The sequence below is a fragment of the Elephantulus edwardii genome, unplaced genomic scaffold (assembly GCF_000299155.1).
Source record: "Elephantulus edwardii isolate Elephantulus edwardi_28Jun2011 unplaced genomic scaffold, EleEdw1.0 scaffold00020, whole genome shotgun sequence".
NCBI classification, from domain to species: Eukaryota; Metazoa; Chordata; class Mammalia; order Macroscelidea; family Macroscelididae; genus Elephantulus; species Elephantulus edwardii.
Window position 1 is genome coordinate 13,997,881 of NW_006399770.1, and position 6,650 is coordinate 14,004,530.

Consider the following 6,650-nt stretch of genomic DNA (forward strand, 5'->3'; position numbering starts at 1 on the left):
TCTATCCATTCATTTGTTGATGGGCACTTAGGTTGTTTCCAACTCCTTGCTATTGTGAACAAAGCTGCAATAAACATGGGTGTGCATAAGTCTATCTGATTTTAATGAAGTTTATCAAGTGAAGTATTACTTTGGGGAATTCTGGTGTCAAGGGACCATTCAAATGTCTAAAGAGCAAGGATTTCAGTTTTAAAACTACAAATCTTGGTATTTTCAATTGCTTCCTATTCATCTGAAAGTTGGACAGTAATGAGGAAGACAAGAATAATCCATTCCTTGATAGTATTTGGTAGTATTTGGTGAAGAGTATTGAAAAGCCCCCTGACTGCCAAAAGAAGAAAAAAAAAGTGGTCTTGGAAGAAGTCCAACCAGAGGGCTTCTCAGTGGCAAGGATGACTTATTTTCAGGAGGAATCTGTCCACAGAGAGAGATATGTCATGTTTGAAAAAATAGAAGTTTGGTGGAAAAAAAAGACCCTTAAAGAGATGAATTGAGTAAGTGACTACCACAGTGGGCTTGACCATGACAGTAATAATGAACATGGTGCAGGTAAGGACAAGGTTCAAGATCTCTTGTTTATAGGTTACTATGACTCATAGACCACTTAACAACACCTAACAACAACAACAACCACCACAACAACAACCATGAGTGTTGATTGTGAAGCCAAGTAAAATCTTTGACAGCTTGTATCTTTTTCACATTTATTATAATATTGTTTAGTGTAAGCTTTTTTGTTTTCTTGTGTTGAGGTGTGATCCATGCTGAAGGCTCGACTTTGATCTTTAAGTGCTTCAAGTCTTCTTTACTTTCAACAAGCAAGGTTTGTCATTTGTGTAACATAGGTTGTGATAAGTCTTCCTCCAGTTCTGACATCGCATCCTTCCTGTAATCCAACTTCAAGAATTATTCACTCAGCATAAAGTTTGAATAGGTTCTCGATGAATGGAGATGGTATTTCTAGTCAGAATATTAGTAACAGTTGTGTGTATTTTACTTTAACCCCTACATATTTTTGTTAATATTTACTGCTTCCCAGATCTGTCTACTAATTTTAGCAAAGTGATCAGCATTTAGGTTCATATTTTAAAGGAGCTGAAGTCTCTGATTTAGTTTAGAAAAACAAAAAATTAGCTACTCTTTTTACCCAAAATCTTTTGACAAATTCTTTGATTTCTCATTTCTTCTTCAACATTCAGTAAATTCTAATTCCCCTATTTCATGGCCTATGAGGTATTATTCCTCATGTATTATATCAAGTTCTAATTTTAGCATTGTTGTTATCTAGTGATGCTAAAACATAACTACTTCAAATGAAAACCTTTAGCAAATGGAAATTTATTCTTTAAAAATTTCAGACGCTAGAAGTTCAAATTTAGGATATTGGCTTTAAGGGAAGGCTTTCTATCTATGTTCCTTGTAGATCTCTGTATGTCTTGGTTTCAAACATCCCTTAGGTCTGTTACTATTGTGTTCTGTCTAGTTGGAACCAATTCATAGCTGACCCTCCAGCAGGTTTTCAGAGGCAATAAATTGCATGGGAGGAGACTGTGCATTCTTTTCCCATGGAGCAGCTGGTATATTTGAACTGTGTGCCTTTGGGATTGCAGAACAGAGGAAGCAGTAAGCAGTTCCAAACAATAAGATCACTGTAGTGGATGCTGGACAAGTTGGCAGGGCATATGCTATTAGCATTCTGGGAAAGTCTATGGCTGACGAATTTACCCTTGTTGATGATTTAGAAGACAAAGGAGAAATGATGGATCTGCAACATGGGAGCTTATTTCTTCAGACATCAAAAATTGTAGCCGACAATTTTCAGATTGTGGTGGTAACTGCAGGAGTTCATCAGCACGAGTGGGAGAGTCTACTCAATCTGGTGCAGTGGAACGTCAATGTCTTCAAATTCATTGTTCCTCAGATCATCAAGTACAGTCCTGAATGTGTTATAATTGTAGTTTCCAACCCAGTGGATATTCTTATGTATGTTACCTGGAAACTAAGTGGATTGCCCAAGCACCGTATAATTGGGAGTGGGTGTAACCTGGATTCCGCTTGATTTCAATACTTTATGGCAGAAAAACTTGGCCTTCATCCCAGCAGCTGCCATGGATGGATTTTGGGAGAACATGGCAACACAACTGTGGCAGTGTGGAGTGGCATGAATGTCGCAGGAGTTTCTCTCCAGGAACTGAATGCAGAGATGGGGACTGACAATAGTGAAAATTGAAAGTACATAAAATGGTGGTTGAAAGTGCCTATGAAGTCATCAAGTTAAAGCATACACCAACTGGGCTACTGGATTAACTGTGGATGATCTGATTGAATCCATGTTGAAAAATCTATCCAGGATTCATCCAGTTTCAACAATGGTGAAAGAGATGTATGGCATTGAGAATGAAGTCTTCCTGAGCCTTCCACGTATTCTGAATAACAGCATCATTTACCAGAAACTAAAAGATGATGAGGCCGCTCAACTCAAGAAGTGTCAAAACGCTCTGTGGGACGTCCAGAAAGACCTTAAAGACCTGTGACGTTCAAGTCCTAAGCTGTCGAAGTTTAAAAACTATGTGATTAATATGATTAATCTATGATTAATATGTGATTAATAGTTATCATTCATGTACATGGATCAGAGTTTGCTTTACTCTTCTTAAATATGTGAGTCTGGGCCCACAAGATTAAAGTTCATGCCTGGCTTAATGTTTGCAATATGAGCCCTTAGAAAAAGAAAATTAGGCAAGCTCTCGTGGCCTAGTGGCAAGAATCTGTACTACAATCCCAGAGGTGTGTGGTTCAAATCCACCAGATTCTCTGCTGGAGGAGGGACAATCTAACTCCTTTATCAGTCAGATCTGATTTGATAGTACACACACACACACACACACACACACACACACACAAATTTTAAAAAAAGAAAATTAATATTATAATGTGAAAATAAAAACCCAACAAAGACTCTCACCACTGGGCCTATTGGCAGCATCATGATGAACACTTAAGTGATTGAGATTGTTAACAGCTTTAGTTTGCTTGGCACCACAGTCAAAGCTTTTGGTACCAGCAGCCAGGAAATAAAAAGACAACTTGCATGTGGAAAGTCTGCTGTAGGGACATCTCCAGTGTACTGAAGAGCAATGATGTCAGTCTGGAGATTAAGGCATGTCTGGTTCGGGCCATAGTCTTTGTAATTACATGTTATGCATCATAAAGCTGGACAAGGACAAGGGATGATAGAAGGAGAATCAATGCCTTTGTACTGTGGTGCGGGAGAAGAGTATCGAACATACCATGGACTGCTAGGAGAACAAACAGGCTCATCCTGGAGAGGGATTAACCAGGCTGCTTCTTCTTGGAGGCAAGGATTCTGAAGCTTCGTCTGACCTACTTTGGGCATTTTGCAAGGAAGGAAAAGTCCTTGGAGAGGGACATTATGCTTGGGAGGTTGGAGGGACAGCGCAGGAGAGGAAGACCTTCTATGAGGGATTGATTCAGTGATAAGGGGTAATGGGAGAGGGTGTTTTGGAAACAGTAAGGTTGGCTCAGGATAGAGCAAGGTTCAGAGATGTTGTACATAGGGTTGCTATGAGTTGCAGGTGACTTGATGGACACAACAACAACAACAACATACTTGGACCAGGAGGAAGTCATCAGAACAGAGCAAGGAAACACTCCATGGTTCAAAATTAGGAAAGGAGTGCGTCAGGAAGAAGAGGTCCTGTATCCATACCTTTTCGATCTATATGTGGTACAGATCATTTGGAAGGCTAGACTTTATGAGGAGGAATGTGGCATTAGGATTGGAAGACTCATCAACAACCTATGTTACACAGGTAACATAATCTTGCTTGCTGAAACTGAGGAGGACCTGAAGTATTTCCTGCAGAAGGTCAAAACTATAGTCTTCAATATGAATTGAAGCTCAACATCAAGAAGACTAATATTCTCACCATTGGGTCAAATGGCAGCATCATGATAGAGAAGAGATTGTGGTTGTGGATCAGCTTGCTCAGATCCATATCAACACTTTGGCACCAGCAGTCAAGAAATCAAAAGATTAATTACATTAGGGAAATCTGCTGTCAGGAACTTCTCCAAAGTGGTAAAGAACAATGATATCAGTCTAGAGACTAAGGAGCACCTCATTCAAGATCTTTGGTCTTTGCAATGACATGCTATCCATCAGAGAGCTGGTCAACGATGAAAGATGATGGAAGAATGAGTTGTGGTGCAGGAGAAGAGTGTTGAACTTAACCATAAACAGGTTAAGGAGAGGTTGAAACCACGCTGCTCCTTGGAAGCAAGAGTTTTAAAGTTCCATCTCAAATGGCAAGGAGGGACCAGTCCTTGGAGAAGGACATCATGCTTGGAAGGGTGGAGGGACAGCACAGGAGAGGAAGATGGATTGATACAGTAACTGGGGTAGTGGGAATAGATCTCTGGGAGAGTGAGATTGGTTTAGGATAGGGCAGGGTTCAGAACTATTGTACATATGGTTGTTATGAGTTGCAGGCAACTTGATAGCACATAAGAACAGTAACAATATATTGGAAAAATGCTTGTCATTCCTCTGTAGCATCTGGTCCCCACTGGACCCTCATTATTTCCTTCACCTGCTCCCCCCACTGACCAAACTGTGCAGCTCTGCAACTGTATCCTGGCCCATCCTCACCCTTCTGCCCCCAACCCTCACCTCCTTGTACTCCCAATATGTTTTTCCCAATAAAAAAAAAATTAAAAAAAAGAACAGTAACAATAATATAAGTAATGAGGTCACATCCCACCCTAACATCCTATAATTGATTGACTAAAGAATTGACATCTTTGAGCTGTGGTATTGGAGAAAAGCACTGAACATCCCATGGTTGGCCAAGAGAACAAACAGCTATGTCTTGGAGAGGGTGCAGCCAGAGTTCTCTTTGGAGGCAAGAATGATGAGACTTCGCCTCACATACTTTGGGCACATTTGCTAGGAGGGGCTATTCCTTGGAGAAGGACATGATGCTAGGAAGGGTGGAGGGTTGGCAAAGGAGAAGACCCTCAGGTGAATTAATATTGTTACTGCTGCAATGGGTTCTTGTATGTCAGGAAGTGTTAGGATAGTACAGGATAAAATAGCGTTCAGATCTTTTGTTCATAGAGTCTCTATGAATTGTATTCAATAGCACCTAACAACAAGAACAACTACCAGATTATATGATGGGAGGATTACATCATAACAACCTAAGTATATCATCATTTAACTTCTGAACCACTGGGAATCATAGACAAGTGACCCTGACACAGGTTTGGTGGTGGTGGAGGGACAGAATTCAATCCATGACAGCATTATAGCCATATGGTCAATTTCCCCCACTTAGTTCTGCCATAATATTATTCCTATCAAATTCTTGGGAGCATGTTCACATTGCACAGCAATTTCTCCTCTGTCCTCCTGTATACCGCGCATGTATTTCCCTTTAATTTCCTTCTGAGAAGCTTTACTAACAATATGCTGTTGTTGTGTATCTTGAGTCAGAACCGACCCATAGCTGACCCTCCAGCGGGTTTGCAGAGACAGTAAATCACACTGGAGGAGACTGTCCATCCTTCTCCCTCGGAGCAGCTGGTGGATTTGAACTCCATGGCTTTGAGATTGCAGGGCCGTTTCTTACCTCTAATATAAAAGTAAATACAACAGATGGTTGTAAGTACATCCTTCTTAAGTGTGGGACTACCTGCATTATTTTATTGAATCTGCCTCCTTCCAACCACAACGAATAAATAGTGACTCCAAAGAGAAACTATAAGGAGTTGCGCTGCCGGTTTAATTTACAGCTGTAAGTCAGTTTCGACTCCACCGTCAATGGGCTGAGTTTTGTTTATTCATAAGAGAAAAAGACACATATACACACCCCCTTCTCCAGGACACGGGGACACACACACACACACACACACACACACACTCCCATCCCTTTCCAGGCAACACGCGCGCGCGCGCGCGCACACACACACACACACACACACACACACACAAGTCACACACACAACACCCTCTCTCCAGGCTACCCCCAAACACCCACGCCCCACTGCCCCGACCACCCAGTCTCTCGTGAGAGCAGGGCATATTACAAAGAACTGCCATAGAGAAGGCATATACATCCTATTAAAAGGAGAGTACTTCATGTGTTGTAGGAGTCCAGACCTTTGCTACATCTCCTTTAAGAGTCTCCAACTGAGAACTCTTTTATCTCCAGAGATAAATGGAGTATCCTGCTAGTTTAGAAAAAGAAGACTTTCGGCATACTATGTGATTGCTGTGTTCTAGACACACGTGTGGGGAGGTCCATATTTCCTATAAGCTCCAAGGCTCCTCACTGAAGAATACTCAAAGCACCAACCTCTGCCAGGTCAGGTCCCCCGCTTCCCAGGAGCCGTCGCTTTAAACTCCGAGCACCGCCCCATGTCTGCGCATGCGCAATGTCTGCTGGGCGGTGCGCACTAGGAGTTCGGAGTTTCCTGGGACGAGGCTGGCCACACTGCCTTTCTGCAAGGCCCCAGCGACCCCGTGCGAGGATTGAGCTGCAGTGCGGCTGGTTGGGCGCTTGCGACTCTTGTTCCTGCTCCAGCGGGGTCTCTGTCGCAGCCGATCGGCCCCCTGGATGCCCCTC

At 42.2% G+C, this 6,650-nt stretch overlaps 1 pseudogene; it reads left to right on the forward strand.

Moving 5' to 3' along the window:
* Nucleotides 1-522: 522 nt before the first annotated feature.
* LOC102871958 lies at nt 523-2,534 on the forward strand (annotated as a pseudogene).
* The last annotated feature ends 4,116 nt before the right edge of the window (nt 2,535-6,650 follow it).